At 40.6% G+C, this 15,953-nt stretch overlaps 1 long non-coding RNA gene across 1 annotated transcript; it reads left to right on the forward strand.

The window, feature by feature from the left end:
• The first annotated feature begins 14,609 nt into the window (after positions 1 to 14,609).
• On the forward strand, positions 14,610 to 15,727 carry LOC122182672. The gene is made up of 3 exons (XR_006179913.1): positions 14,610 to 14,651; positions 14,796 to 14,909; positions 15,665 to 15,727. It is a non-coding gene; the product is annotated as an uncharacterized LOC122182672 (long non-coding RNA).
• The last annotated feature ends 226 nt before the right edge of the window (positions 15,728 to 15,953 follow it).

Genomic DNA, 15,953 nt, shown 5'->3' on the forward strand with positions numbered 1-15,953 from the left:
TACCAGCAACTACTCATTCCTTGACCTGGAACCCTTGATGGGAGCCTTTTAAAAGGGTTGGCAAGGTCTATCAAGTTATAACAACAGAGCTGTTGAGCAAGGCCCTCCATTCCTTGGGCTTCCTACTGCCCAGGAAAAGGGGTACAGGAGAGGTTGGAGGTGCCAGCTGTGTGAGTGATCCTTGTGGGAGAGGAAGAAATGAATTAGTGCAGGTTTTGGAATGAGAATCAAATGTCTAGAAATTGCTATTAAGGGACCATATGGTGTCTGAAAAGACAGTTATCTGCATTAGCACTTTGGCTTGAAGAAATAACATGATTTTGAAGAGAATCCCAGTGTAATGGATTGATTTGGCACAAGTGAGCTAGACAGTTCTTAGAGAAAACTAAACAAGAAGCTTTGCTCTAGGTTTGTACCTCATTTGCTACACACTGTGATAGGGCTACTGTAGTCTCTACCAGCGGCTGGTCCTTTGGCTGATGTAAAACCACATGTGTGGGTGATATTTAATCTGGGGACCAGACTAAATGTAATCTGAAGTGAAACCCTAGAAAAGTAGATTGTGTAAGCATAAAGGCTGAGAATAAATTGTTTTGCTCTTCTGGTCTGTTTCTATTGTGCCTTTATTACTTGCTAATGTGGATATCACATATGCTGGCAAACTGGCAGTTTTTCAATTCTATTTTTATCTTTTTATTCTGAGAATTACTGCAAACCTCTGCTTTAATGTTTTCTGGTAGTAAAGCAACAGCTACATCTGTTTCTGCAAACCAGATTAGCCGCGCGCTTTCTCTTTAGCAGGAAGTCTCTGCAGAAAGATTTCTGAGTTTCCCACCCAACCATGCATTTGGGAAAGGACATGCCAAACCTGCCCTGAATTCCCGGACTTCAGTGTTTTGAAATTTTGTCTTTGGAAAGATTAACACCATGAGAACACTGTGTCATCCTCAGGTTTCTAATACATATAATTCATTCTCATGCTCATCCTTCCATTTTCCCTCACATTCTACAATGCAAAGGTTATTAATGTAGATTAGGAGAACAATTAATTAATGTAGAACAGGAGAACAAAATACCAGTAGGCAGAAATCAAGCTTTCTGCACAGAATCTGTTTTTAAAGCTGTGTTCGGAATAGCATTTTTCTGAAATGTGTTCAAAGATCATTGTTCATATGACAGAATGGTGCGTGTGCACATGTGATTTCTCTCAGATGTTTCAGAGTTCAGAGAAAACAGGAGCTGCTGTTACTGTTAAAATTACCAAAACGATCGCCACACTATCATTTGAACATCTAAGACTCTGGTATGTAACCAGAACTGGAGCTTCAATCTAGCAAAAGCAATAGGCAGAGTTCTGTGTCTGGGAAGAATTCCTTTATTTTGTATTTGCTTGTTAGCATGGCATACATTCTACTGAAACACGAGGCAGTTTTACTGATTTGCATGTCTGAGAACTTTCCCCAGCAACAAAAATAACTGGAATTTTATTTTTAAAAATCAGATAAAATGACACTTAATCTGATTGCACGGGCAGCTTCTAATTCTACCCACTTCATTCATCTCCATTAACTGCAGCATTCCCCAGTCAGAGAAATAACAACGCCTCTGCTTTCCAAGGCCAAATAAATCACAAAGAGATGGGTATGTGATCTGTTTGTCTCAGAACAGTGCTGGTGTGAGCAGTTCTATCTTACATCTTATTTCCTTCTCTCTGTGGCTACAAATTGAAATACTTTAGGATATCTGATCTATTTTCATTAAAACCATCCACCTGAAATCTTACAGTTGTCTTCTGGTATAGCCTTGAATTCACAGTTGACAGCTATTCCCTAGCAATGCTTTATATTTATTAACATTCTGCCTTTTATCTCTGGCCAGATCTATCTGGGTGACGAACAGCAACCTGAAGCAAAGAAAATGTCTGAAGTGAATGCCCTGAAATGGGCGAATCGATAGATCACCTGAAGTGACACCTGGACAGCCAAAGCTCTGAAACTCAGGTGAAGTTGGATTTTACTTGGGAGATCTCTTTAGAAAAATTGTATTGTAAGAAACCTGTGTTAATGAGGGTTGCTGTGGAAAAGAAATGGTCCCCAAAACAGTTTTTCTGTTTAACCAAAAAAAAACCAACAACAACAACAAAAAACACCAAAACCCATAAAACTAAACTTACCTTTTTAATCTTTCAGAATTCATATTCTGTTACTCAGTGGCACCGAGCACTTTTCTCCTTTAAAACCCTCCTCACTGAGGTCTTGAGTTAGTTTCAATAAGAAACTTATGGATTGATCAATCAAATATACTTATAAATAATAATTTGTTTGAGTTTTGCCAGTTTGGTCCCTAACATCTCACATAGCACAGCTCTTGTAACATGCAGATAATGGAAGGGAATGAATAATTTCAATTTCAAGGTCAACAGTGTGCTTTGTGCCTATACCCAGTTGCTGCTTGATGCTGCTGGACCCATTGAGCCAGAATGCATGTGTAAAAAGACAGAAATTGAAGACACCTAACCATTACTTAATGATGTACACATGGTGAGTGATGACATGATGTTACTGGGAAAATAAGTAGTTATTTTACTCCTCTCATAATTAGATTTGCAGCCTTCAGGGAAGAGCTGTGGTAAGAAAATTGAGAAGGAGGACGGGAAAAAAAAGGCAACCTTGAAACTCTGAAAATTATGGGCATAGGAAAAATAACCATTAATTTATCAGCCTAATTAATATCTAAATATATATGCCAACCTGTCCTCTATCTGCAGTCTAAAAACTCACTTTCCTGTTTTTGCCTGCTGACACAAACTAGAAGCCGTTGAGGCAGCTGCTAGGCAAGCATTCCCATGGTTGTGCACTACTTTTTAGTGAGCTCTTGTTTGCTTAACAGAACTTGAAAGCTACCAAAATGCCACCCTCACTTCCCTGATACACTTCCACAGGTGAGCAAAAAAATGGATAAAATCATATCACTGTGCTGCCCAACTCCTACACCTACAGCTGGGCACGGAATGATGGGAAGAACCTGTGGCTCTGCTCTGTAGGTTCCTGTTTGCACAGATCAGATTCAAAGGACTCATGTAAGGAAAGATTGAGCAGCTCAGGTTGCAGTGCAGAGCAGAATGGTTTGTGTGGTTCCAGCAGAGCAGGGTCAGCAGCCTTGCAAGCTTGCCAAACAGTGTTTCCCTTTCCCAAATTGAAAGTTGAGTGTGCCAGGTTTCCTGGTTAATTCTGAACTGTAAATTGAGGGAGAGCCAGGTGCGCTGGCTTCATCCAGGGTCAAGCAAGAGCTAATCAGTGAATATCTCAGTGCCATCAAATTCCTACAAAGCAGCTATCAGCCCATCTTTGGTGAGAGTGTTCCGGAGTCAAACTTCTATTCCAGTAGCTTGGTTTAAAAAGAAGCTTTTCTAAAATCTGGCTGATTAAAAAACCAACTCTGTGTGGGTGTAATATCAAGAAGGAAGAATGTATGCTGTATTCAAAAATACTTTCTCGCTCTGAAACATCCTTCAATTATGAAAAACAAGGCACGTTAATACTGATACCCTTCTATGGTTGCACTGTGAAACATCAGCAAAGTTTCTTTCTCAGTTGTTGATATTTGTAAGTCATCCAGGATCCATGTGACAGATATTCTCAGCTCATTTGGTGCCCAGCGCTCACACTGGTTCTGTATGAGCATGAAACATGCTCGTGTTGAAACCCAGCATTTGGGGGTATGGAGCAAATGCTATACATTGTGTTGCTGTAGTCTGCTTCTAATATTAGAACAGAATGAGCAGCTTTCTTCCTGGAGGCATCAGCAAGCTTTATTTGCAACTTTTTTCTCAGTGGTATCAGACATGTGGAATATATTACCATAAATTGCTTGTGATTAAATGTAAAGTACCAGGAGGATTTGCAATAGTTAATCCTTTTATTGCTGGGGTCTGTGAAGAGCAAATTGAGCCGAAGACTGATACAGAACTGGCTTTCATTAAAACTAATGCTCTTATATTATAGTATTCTTTTGTTTTGTTTAGACAACATAAGCTTTAGGAATAAGATGGATAGCAATGTGTACTGGGCTTATTCTGTATAAACCACGGGTAGCAAAAGTAAAATTAGGAAAGTAAAGACGTGCTCCAGCATCTCATAATATACTCTTATTTTGTGCTGATATATTCTGTGGTTACGGCCAAGAACAGAATTTCCCCCAAAATTCTGCTGAAAGGCAATCTTCTCTTTATATATATTTTGATTTCAGTAAGGTTCTAGGAGTCAGTTTTTCTTTCTACTTGACTAAAATAAATGAATTTCTGGCATCTGAAAGGATTTCCTGAGATAAAGGTGAAGCTGTGTCCAAAAGGGAAGGAAAAAAAAAAAAAGCCAATAAAAAAATTGTTCACATGCAAAAGGCATTATTCTCTTTTCTGGGAAGCTGTGCTCCTTTAATTCTTTTAAAAGGCACAGTCTGCTTGTACATAAGTCCTTATGTAACATTATATACTATGCATTAATAAGACTTATCTGAAAATGGCTCACTGGAAATACTGTTTGTTGGATGCCTTATGCATGCCTTGGGTAGAGACAGATGGGAAAGAGCACAGGCTGCATGGGATGGCAGTTATGTGCTCTAGGGCAGGCACTAATTTGCTGAGATTTTAGGACGTCTATTTCATTGTTACTATTATTATTATTTATTTCAGCTGTCATTCACTCCCAGAAATGATGAAATAGCAACAGCTCCTCTTGGCCACCTCTGTGTATTTCAGATGTTAGCAGTTCTGGGGAGGGGCAGCTGAGCAAAAGTGGGAGAAGAACCGGGAGTATTTGCTCAGTGATATACTGCTCTAAACTGTCCCTATTTTACTTTATAGGGCTGTTTTGTGTTTTGGTCTTGCTATTGAAAAGCAAAACTCAGAAGTAATCCCTTTGGAATTTACTTAAATTCACTTCACTGTTACTACTTATGATTCTGAGGAGTTAAAGTTGAACATAAAAAGCAGAGAGCAGTAGGTGAGTTTATTTTCTCATTTTGTTCACTCTTTTTCTCCTCCTCCTTTTAGCCAGCTGCCATTATGATGTCTGGGATGTAAAGGCAGCCAGCCATGTCTTGAGACTGGGACATGAGGTGCTATCAAGCCAGCATTCATCGGGGGCTGAGAAGAGAGTTCTGAATCACTTGTAAGTTTGCTGCATCAACACCATCACCCAGTCCTGTTGCCACTCATTTTCTTTTCCCCCATCCTCATAGAGATGCTACAAGGGTTTAGTGGTCTATCTGTCTGGCTACAAGAACTTGGAGTCAAATGTCTACTCAGCATGCAGTTCTACAAGACACGAGGTAAGCAGGTCTGGCAGGTCTGGCTTTCCTATCACCATTTTCCATATCACAGGACTAGAAGACTGGCATAGGAAATGGGGAAAGAGTGTGCCCACATCCTTCCTGACAAGGGAGTACACAGGGATTGCAAGCAATCTCTGAGCCAGGGTCTGGCTGGTCTGATTTCCCTCACTGCGTCATCTTTTTTCATCTGGAAATTTGTTTGCAGGAGGAATTTGAGTCTTGTCTACATCCATCCAGGATTGATGGATGGCCAGCAGATTAAGCAGAGATACTGCACAGCCTGGAGTTTCCAGATATGTTCACATTATGTGTTAGCAACAAAGGCACAGTACATTTGCAGTAAGTGAGATTTTTTGGGGAATTCATCACAGAAGCATATTGTGGAGTTAATATGGATATTCTTGGTATTTCAACATGATCCAGAAGCACTGGGCCTAAGAATTTGATAATAAATATGTCATCTTCACTGTCCATAAAATCTTTCAAAATTCAGTGCATTCTCAGGGACTGATATGCAGTTTGCTGAGTACAAACCCTGAGGGACATCGCTGCTTAAGGGATTTTTCTGCACAGAATTCCTGTTCTGTGGCACATCACACACCCAGGACTACTCTCTCTCTCTTTGTGGGATGTGGTACATAATCAGCGGCAGTCTGCTTCAGTCAGATGGGTGTGCTAACAAGCTGAAGACAAGAAGCCAAGAAAGTATAATTGAGAGGCCTTGAGGTCCCTTGGGCTATAACTCAGATGTGGGACAGGGTGCGAGCAAGTGCTTTATTTGGTAGTGACGGCCTCCTCAAGTGCAGTGTCACTGTTAAAACTGGAAGACAGATGTCCTCGTTCCTTTTCTCCTTGTTTTTAAGGGCGAGGTATGTAGATCACACTCCCATTAAGCAAACACAGTCATACAAGGTTTTCCATGTTCTAGATGTAACTTGGCAAAGGCTGAGGAATGCAGAGTTAAGGCTGCTGGTGCAGATGTAATTAACTCCAGTGCCACTATGTGTAATATAGCTACAGCATTCCATATGGGCCATCCAGTGCCTATCCAGTTACGTGTGCTGAGTTAAAACACCAGTTCAAGCATTCTGATTTAGTGTGGGACTGCACAAATACCTCAAACCATCTAAAAAAACTTCTAAGAATGTAGCTATTACATGATAGCAACTCAGAATTGGGAGCTAACTAACTGGGAGCTAATCTAATGCTGTGTAATGTGGCACAGGAATAACCGTAGTAAAATTCTAATCCTCTGATCTGGCAGTGATTTGCAGAAGTACTCTGGCTGTTAGTTCTGAATTCTTGGCATAGTGTTCTGTGGAGTTTAAACTGCTCTTTCCTTCAGTTACCACATGCTCTAAGCTTTAGGTTATCTGAAAAACTGCTTGATTTGATCCAGTCTTGGGTTGATTTTATTAATGAAGGAGAGAAATGCTAATTAACAAACAAAGGAAAAATCTGTGTTTTCCCAGCTAGTGCTGTTATGAGATTTAAATCACTTACATGACTGTACTAATACACACTGTACAGCTTGCAGCCCACAGTGCCTTTTTTTTTTTTCCCAGTAAATAAATGTCAGCTTTCATCTTCCTGCAGGCAGGACAGAGGTTTGCTAATACCAACACACCACGTGTGACCACTGCTATTAGTAATCATGAGTGGGAGCAACCCAACAACAGTCACAGGGAACACACGTTCAGGTTCCATATACTGCTCACATGCACTGCTGATCAGACTGGAACACGGGCAGTGCTGCACTGAAGCAGAGTCCAACAGGAAGGATTAACTGGGGCAAGCACTGACCTTGGCCTTGAATGTTTCTGAAGTATACTATAAGGGAAGGTAAACGCTCAACATGAAGGGCATCCTGATCCTTTTATCTATGTAGAGTAGGGAGATGGGGGGGGGGTTACTTTTACTTTTTGTGAATGCCTCAGGATCTGAGCATGCTCTGTGGAAGCAGGATACAGAGCAGACTGCAGCGCTGTTCTGTGTCTGTTAAGGAAACGAGCCCCACCTCAGCTAAAATGGGCAAAACATCCTTGGTAAACAGAGTGTTGGGCAGAGCTTACACAATTAGCAATTACTCCATGAAAGCCAGGCTGGCCACTGCCCAACTTTTAACTCGGCTTCTATCCTCCCACAAGATTCTGTTTAGAAACTATTTTTACTTTCAAACAATGATACTCACTAGCAACACCCATCCTGCAGGACGTGGGCTGCTCTGACAGCCAGCCCCGTTCCTGCTTGCACTGGGAGCAGCAGTGCTCTCTCTTCCAGCAGAATGGGGAAAAGGCAGCACTTCATGTCCTATACATCTTCATTAGTGAAAGGGAAACAAATTGCCTCTACAGTGCAGCATTGTGAAGCTCTGCCCCGCACAAAGGGCTCCTTACAGCCACTGTGACAATGCGTCCTGCAGGATGGAACGTGAACGTGTTGGAAAGTGCTCAACCCGGGAACAGAGTGAAGCCCCTGAAATCATCCCTGTCCTCAGACTGGATTCAATCTGTGCCTGAGACAAAAAGTGTTTCGCTGATTCTGCTTTATGTCAGCAAGATTATACCTTAATTCCCTTTCAACAGCAAACCTCATTTTGTGATTTGAATGAAAAAATCCAGTCCATAGCGCTCTGCTACTTCCCACAGGGGCTTAGAGCAGCTCTTGAGGGTGGCAAGCGAGTGTTAGCAAACCAAGTGCTTGCTCTGTGTCAGTGCTGGAGGTCAGAGTGGCTGGGAATTTACCCGGAGTTACTTGAAACAACATCAACCAACACTGGTTCCCCAGATCCAGAATTTTGTACCCTCACACTCATGTTAACTGCTTAGAATGTAGCAAATTCTGTTCCAGTAGAGCCTCTTTTCGAAAGCAGAACTAAAAGTATCCCGTATCCATAGGAAGTGGCACAGAGAAAGCACAAGCAAAGAACTTGCTTTTGTTTCATAATCCAATTACTTTGGATGCACTGAATCAATGGGACTATTCCAGCCCTGGGAATAAGGACAGCTCGTGTGGGTACGTGCCCTGAATCCCAAGCTCTGCCAATTCATACTGGCATGCCTGAAGAGGTTCCTGCTTCCAGCTCTCAGCCTGCTAGATGCTATCAGGATGGTGGGAGGGGTGCCTGGCTGGGCGGTGCTCCGTCCCAAAGAGCCACAGCTTGCTGTAACAGATTGAGCTGCTAGAGAGTTCAGTTTCCCGTGAGCTGCAGTGGCTGAGGGCTTTGATGGATTTTAACTTCAGCAGCTTCCAGTGTTACTGTCCTTCTATCATTCAGAAGCCCCCAAAAAATCGCAGCCGGAGTCTCCAAGCTGATCACTGGAGTTAAACTGCTCCACAAAGCCATAAGCCATGCAGATCTGTCAAAATCACTGCTTAAGGCCAGGGTCAGCAATGTCGACTAGCCAAAATGTATTTATACACACATCCACATGCTTTTCAATGCACTGGAGTCAGATATGTATCAATTCCCAGTATGTGTCTGATTCCTATATTATAAAATCAAGTGGGTTTTGTCAGCAGTTTGTCAAATCAAACACTGATGGTTTTTCACCCCAAGCAGAGCAGGAGCAAAGCAGCGCTGTGAGAAAAATGTGTGATTTATTGTTATAAAGGATGTTGCTCTGAAGAATATTTATGATTTAAATGAGATCATGTGTTGTTTTTTTTTTTCCCCTCGGTAATGGAATAATAAGAAAGTTTTGAATGGATCCAATTCTAGTTATTGTGAATACCCATCTTGACTTTCTTTGTGGTATTCAAAATGGTGAATTATGGGTCTGATTTAGAAGAATAACATGAGCTATTCTGGGACCATAGTCTCCAAATTCTCCCCCTTTGGGTGTAAAGCAGGCAAAGTGTCTGGATTTGCTGAATAATAAGTTGATGCCAGTAGATAACTGTTGGGAACTATTTTGACTGCAGCCAACAAATATATCTCATCACTATGGCTGCAAAAACAAACACCCACCAAAGAACTGTATCCGACACAGAGAAAAGAATGAAGGGAAACAGAATAATTTGCAGGCTGGATTAAATTCTTCATGTTCCCTCACACAAATCAGTAGTTAAAATGGGGTGAACTCTGATTCTGGTGCAGATACACTGCTGGAGATCCTGCCACTCTGACAGCAACAATCGAACATTGCTTTAATACAGAAACATGCCTTCTATTCAAAAATATTCCATCCCATAACTTTGATTATGGAACAGGTTTGAAATAAGGGTATGGTTTTGCTTTTAAGTGTTGAGTTCAAATTGATTTTTTTTTTATGTTTTCTTTTCTTGCCCTTCTGTTTTGTTTGTGGCTACAGGAAACAGAACTTCCCCAATGTTCTCTTAAGAATTCTGCCTATTTAAGTGGAATGGGACCAATCTATACTTAAGCAAATATTCCAGTACTACCAAAAATGTAGTTTCCTGTAGTTTCCTGTAAAATGCATTCATATATTTTAATTCATATATTTTAAAGCTTGTAATTACGAAAAAAAAAGAAAAAAGAAAAAGGAAAATAAAGAGTTCTGCATCCAGGGCTATATCAATAAAAGGAATATATAAGGCAGCATATGCCTTAGTAAGGGGGGGGGGGGGGGCAGCTCACACTGGGATGGCTGCTGCCCTTCCTCACTGATGTGCCATTTATCCACTTATGCAGCAGCTGCTGAAACATCAGCATTTACAGCCAGATTGAACACGAGTTTGGCGCTATTTGGTCTGAGCATAGTTGGTTGTAAATAGCCATTCAGCATCCTTTCTGCCAGCACCTGAGCAGCAGGGGAAACCTGGAGAGATGAGAGGCCAGAAGAAGAAATAGAGAACCTATCCCAAAATAAGCCTGCAGATTTCACAGGTTCTTGCTTTAAGAGGAAGATGATAACGATCAAAACAAACAAGAAAGCTAAAACTCCAGCTTAGAGCCTCAGTTCTCCAAACTCTTACCAATGCTTTTCTGCTCAGGGAAGCCCTGCTCACTTTGCTGGGAGTTATTCCTGAAGACAAGCTGTACCAGCAGTCATGTCCTTCCTGCTCTTTCTCTGGAAAGATCCAGTTCCTCGTAATCATTCTGAATCACAGCACACAGCCACGGGACGTGCATCCCATCCTCTGCTGAGATGTAATGATGAAATACATATAAAACTTCAAAATAATGGATAAATTCTTCCTTCAGAATAACGTGAGTATTCCTTTGTCATACCCTGTCATTTCTTTATAGAAAGAGGTTCAGGAAAAATGAAAGATGTGAATCCCTATCGTTAGGAGAGCTGACTGCAATAAATGTGCTTGATAATGTGCTTACTATTCCAGACCATATGCCATCCAAAGAAAAGCACTGTCTTCCAGCGCTTACACTCAAACCAATGAAATGTGTGTGCTTACAGTGGTACAGCAGAACTAAATAATACACCGATGCACTTACAAAATCTTTCTGAGAACAGCTTTTTAAACATTAAAGGTAGAGTTTTGTATTTATATTGCAGTTTATGGATAGCCATAAACATTACAGAAAACATTTCCTAGCTGTGAAAGGACTGAGGATCTAAATCTACCTCACCTCTTTTAATTTATTTTGCACCATAAATGATGTTGAAATATACTGAATTTAACAACTTTCAAATCATTTCTGTACTTTGCTTGTGTATTTTAGAAAAGTAAATCGTATAAATGCACTTCCCCCAGTCAGAAGTAAGCGTGACATCATATAAAGGGAATGTACACAACACCAAAAGTGTCCTGCTGGTTTGTGTTAGCTTCCCTGGTCAGATCCATCCTGCGTAGCTCTAGTTAAGCTTTACCAGTTTGAAAATAGAGATATGTGTTTGAACAAAGAGGGAACAAAGGGTTCACTGCGGGGAGAAGCTTCCCTGCACCCAGCAAACATGGAGCAAAGCTGATAGGAACATTTCAAAGGTGAGTGCACACAAATTGATCCATGGTCTTTTGGTAGAAATTTAACCTCTCCTCCTCAAAACTGCCATGCTCAGGAAAAGAAAGAGAGAGAAGAGAGATGAAAATTCTTACAGAGAGCTTTAATTTTTTTCTCCTTCATCCAGATAAATATTCACATATTTCCCCAAACAGATGGGTAAAATGACCTGGGAGTTAAGGAGAAGGCAGGTCCTTAGGCAGTGAGGGGAACAGAAATGTTACCACATGTTTAAAACAAACGGCACATCATGGTGGGTCAGGCTGAGTAATGGAGGCCTTCCTCAAGGTTTGTTTCTTGGAGTCTTTGCTGGGGTTTTTCACTGAGGTGAGCGATGAAAACATGTATTTCTTCTTCTTAGTTGGAAGAAGTCCATATTTGAAAATGGACTTAAGAATAACTCTGAGAAGACAACACCACTATAATGCACACTCATTTCATGTGCATATTTCTTATCTCTACGTTAGCCAGTTAAACTGAGTTGATGCCCAGCTGTTGGTGGCAATACAGGCAGCAGTGTCATTGTAGTTCATCAATGGCTTGTTAGAAAATTGAGGTGCTAATTAAGATAAGAGAACAGGAAAAAAAAAAAAGAAAAACAAACCACTTGCATTTGAACTGTGTATTTACTGAAAGATCACAGCCCACTAGTAGGAGGCATATTGAGCAGATGAGTTGGCAGAGCCACACAGACAGCTGGTTTTGTCTGGCATACAGGTGTTTAACTTGGCTGCTTACAGATGAGCCACTTCATGCCAGAATCAGTGAGGGATCACCTCGTTTAAGAAAAGGTAGCTCTTGTCCATCCCCATAGCAAGTTCAGTGAATGAGCCAAAATGGCTATTTTATTTCCTCCCCACTCATCTCTGACATGGTTCAAAAACCCCACTCTTCTTCTGCAAGAATTGAGTTTAGATGAGAGAAAAAATAGTCACTGTAGGTATCGGATTGTGGTTTTGCCTTTTCTCATGGTAGGTGTAGCAAGAACACACGTTGCTGGTGCTCAGTAATCATTTTTTGGCTCACAAGCTATTGTTCATATTTTGTTATTCTTCAGAAGATGGCTGGATCATTTTCAATAGATAGCCGAGCTCTGTGTGCCTTTATTTGAAAGAATGTTTTTCAGTAGTTCCAAGATGAGATAGTATTTGAATGTAAGTATGTTGGGATTCAGTCTGAAACTTTTGGGTTTTGTCCAAAACTTCAGAGCACAGAAATAGCTGTATAACATCAGCAAAGACAGTCTGCTGTTTTTTAAATTGTAGTGAGACATAAAGCAAATGTGCTTTATGTGCTGTTGATAGGTGCCATCTGAGAATCTCCAATAGCAGTTTTAGATACACATGGTTAATGAAATGCTCTCTATTGGAATTCAGATCGTCAAATCCAAACCTGGTGTAAATAGGTTAAAGAAACTTGCCCAGAACATAATATTGTCATTGGTGTACTTTTCATTTTTATAGTCTGTGTGTTTGCAGCTCTAGTGGTCTGAAATGGCTGTTGAAGCCAAAGTTCTCCTGTCTGGTATTCCAGCCTACTGCCCTGTCAACAGCACTCACTTGATGCCTTTTACGGCGCCTGTCTTTCCTGTATGGAATCAGTTTTGTGAGGAAGAGATGGAGCAACCTCGCTTGAATTCAGATACGTGACTACCATAAAAAAATTATAGTGAAATTTTAATAAACTTCTTCATTATTATTTTTACCCATTATGTTTAGAACTTAATATTCTGCTCTTGCTCTTCTTTTCACTTTAAGTAATAAACACTCAAAATGCTGTTAAAATGCTCTTCCTGATATAGTGCTCTGTGAATGCAAGTTGTGCAGTCAATTTCCTGAACAGTGATTTTAAGATGTTAATTCCTATCCCTGGAATACTGTTGATCTGAAGAGCTTCTTACAGGCACCTGTATTTTGTGTTAAAGATGCCCATGCTATGAAGGTGTCAGCTTTTTTTAGCAGCAATTTTTGTTAGCGTGTTATTGCAGCAGAAGCTATATTCAGTTAACAGGTAGCCCCTAAAATAGAAATATTTGTATTTTTGTGCACATTAATAAATGCATAAGTAAACATTCTGTATAGACATAGAATGTTAATTCTGCAGTAAAGTTACCAGACATTACAACTTACAATAAAACTACTGGACCACAGTGACAGCCATTCTCTGTTTCCAAGTGTACATATGTTTTTGTTAAGGAAGGTGTCAGATAAGTGCAGAAAAAGGAATGTGTTTATATTTGGGATGAGCAATCCTGTTATGCTATTTCCAAGTCTGCGTTAACGCTGCATGTTTTCATTACGTTCCAGAGATGGCAAAAAAAAAAAAAAAAAAAGGAAAAAAAATCAATGAAATTGCAGACAAAGCCAAGTAAGAGAGGGATAAAAAATGAATCAAGAGAAGCCTGTGTGTAAAGAAGCAAAGTGGGAAAATGAATATTTTAATCCAAGTAAGTGTCTATGCCAGTCTAGTTTTTAGAGGCTGCTCTGTTTCAATGAAAGTTCAGTTAGTAGAAAACCAGCATTATTAAAAGCATGAAAAGGGAGTTGCTCTTTGAAAGAAATACGAATTTAACTGATGGAAGAAACAGGTCCATGAACCGTAGCAAGTTTTACGAACACTAAATATAGTTCAAGAGGTTTGAATTGCTCTTTTAACTCTTGCAAATCTTGGTGTCTGCTGTATGTTTGTGAATTCCTGACAGTTCTCCAAATGTAAAATGTGTAACGCGGTGGATTGGTCCTAAAGTTGCAATGCTGGGTTTTGTTGTTGTTTCTTATTCCTTCTGAGGTGTTCTGCACTCTCATATTCCTTTCCATACGATATGGAAAGCCCTACCTCTTAATGATGTCTCAAGAAACGAGGCATCTTTTGATGCCACAGTCCAGTAGCATCATCCTATTCAGCAGTGACACATCTGGGGCATTTCAGCGTCTACCATTATAACAGACATGCAGCTTTAGACGAAATACAATGGTTTGGTTGTGTTTCAGACATCCCCGGTGCTTTGAGTTAATCAGTGTGCTTATACGATATGCTTGGATACAGTGATGTTGTAACTGCTTTTTTATAGGTGTGGTAGGTGTGAAGCTAAAAGGTAGGAGCCTATGAATCCAGACCAGTCATTGGAATACCATATGGAGCCTGGCAATGATATTGCACAAATCAGTGCTTTTGTACGGATGTATTGATTTTTATTTAGAAATTTGGAAAAATGACAGAGTGGCTCTGAATTAAGGATCTTCCAGCTAAGCCGTGCTGAGGGACTTAGGGGAGGGGCTCAAATGAATCAAGGGGTAATTGCCATGTGAAGACAAATTGCCAAATGATCAGTACCTTCTTTTCATAGATGGCCATGAAGACTTATCTCAGTGAAGCCCCTCAGAAGTCCAGCATGTTGGTAAGGCATTGGCACGAGCTGCCCAGATGGTGGTCCCTGGAGGTATTCAAGGACCGTGGGGATGTGGCACTGAGGGGCATGGTTAATGGGCATGGTGGAGGTGGGCTGATGGTTGGACTAAATAATCTTTGTGGTCTTTTCAAGCCTTAATGATTTTATGATTCTAAAATGAGCCTCTGAGAGGGCAAGGAGACCAGCTCCCCCGCAGCCCAGCACCTTCAAGAGTCTGCCCCAGCCAGAGCTTGTGCTCATTCTGAGGTAAATCATAAAAGTTTGCTTCTGAACAGTCATTCTGTTGAGTGTGTCTAAATCAGCTTTTGCAGTCACGTCAGTTCACAAGCTGACAGCTTAACTTAAAACACAGAGTACAAGCTCCACTGTCCTCAGTGCCGTGAGACTGCCCTGAAGACGTGGAGCCTGCTCCAGCCCTCCCTCCCCAGGGTACCACAGCTCCCCACAGACCCCTGGTTGGTGGCTGAGTGCCACAAGTTACACTTCTGAATGTGTCATTACTGCCGTGTTACTGCAGTGACTGATTTATTATGCAAGTCTGCGGTTATACTGTAATCAAAAATCCGTGTGGCTTAAGGGAGAGAGGATAGGATAACCAACGTTAGCAGGGAGTGGGTTTGGACTCTGTAGGTGTTGAGTTGTCACCAGAAATATTCAGCTTCCCTTTAATATACTGCACAGTGCATTACCTTCTTCTGAATTAAAAAAAAAGCGAACCCTGATAACGAATTAAAAGACCTTGTCATATATTAAAGAAACTTAAAAGACTGAAAACAGGGGGAACAAAGGGGTAGTCAATATAGAATGTGATATCTCAAACAAGAGCCAAGTTAAGAAATGATTGGGTGTTTACTGGCCAAAGAAAACAAATCTCTGTTAGGCCTACCCTGCCCTCCTAAGGCTCATATACCAACATATGGGAGCTCTATGGTGGAAGTTTACGTTTAATTCTGTTTTATTTTACTTGGCAATTGTATTCCTCCAACATTATTGTTTTTCAGCACTCAGTATTTTTAATGCTGCATCTCAACAGAAGATATAAGAGCACAGTCAATCAGTCCTGCAAAAAAATTAAAAAAAAAAAAAATATATATATATATATAAATGTCCCTGTCATGACATGAAGCATAATTTCCAGGGAATGACCTAGAGGAAAATCTTCATTTTAGCCATGAAGAACCAATATCATGCCTCTACAGTAGATATATGAGAAATGTACCAAATATCAGTCATTAGCAGACTGCTACAACTATGATCTCTATTCTTGATTTTGAATCTATTGACAAATGA

This window comes from Lagopus leucura, unplaced genomic scaffold (assembly GCF_019238085.1).
Source record: "Lagopus leucura isolate 7727_CA_CO unplaced genomic scaffold, USGS_WTPT01 Super-Scaffold_100015, whole genome shotgun sequence".
Classification (NCBI taxonomy): Eukaryota; Metazoa; Chordata; class Aves; order Galliformes; family Phasianidae; genus Lagopus; species Lagopus leucura.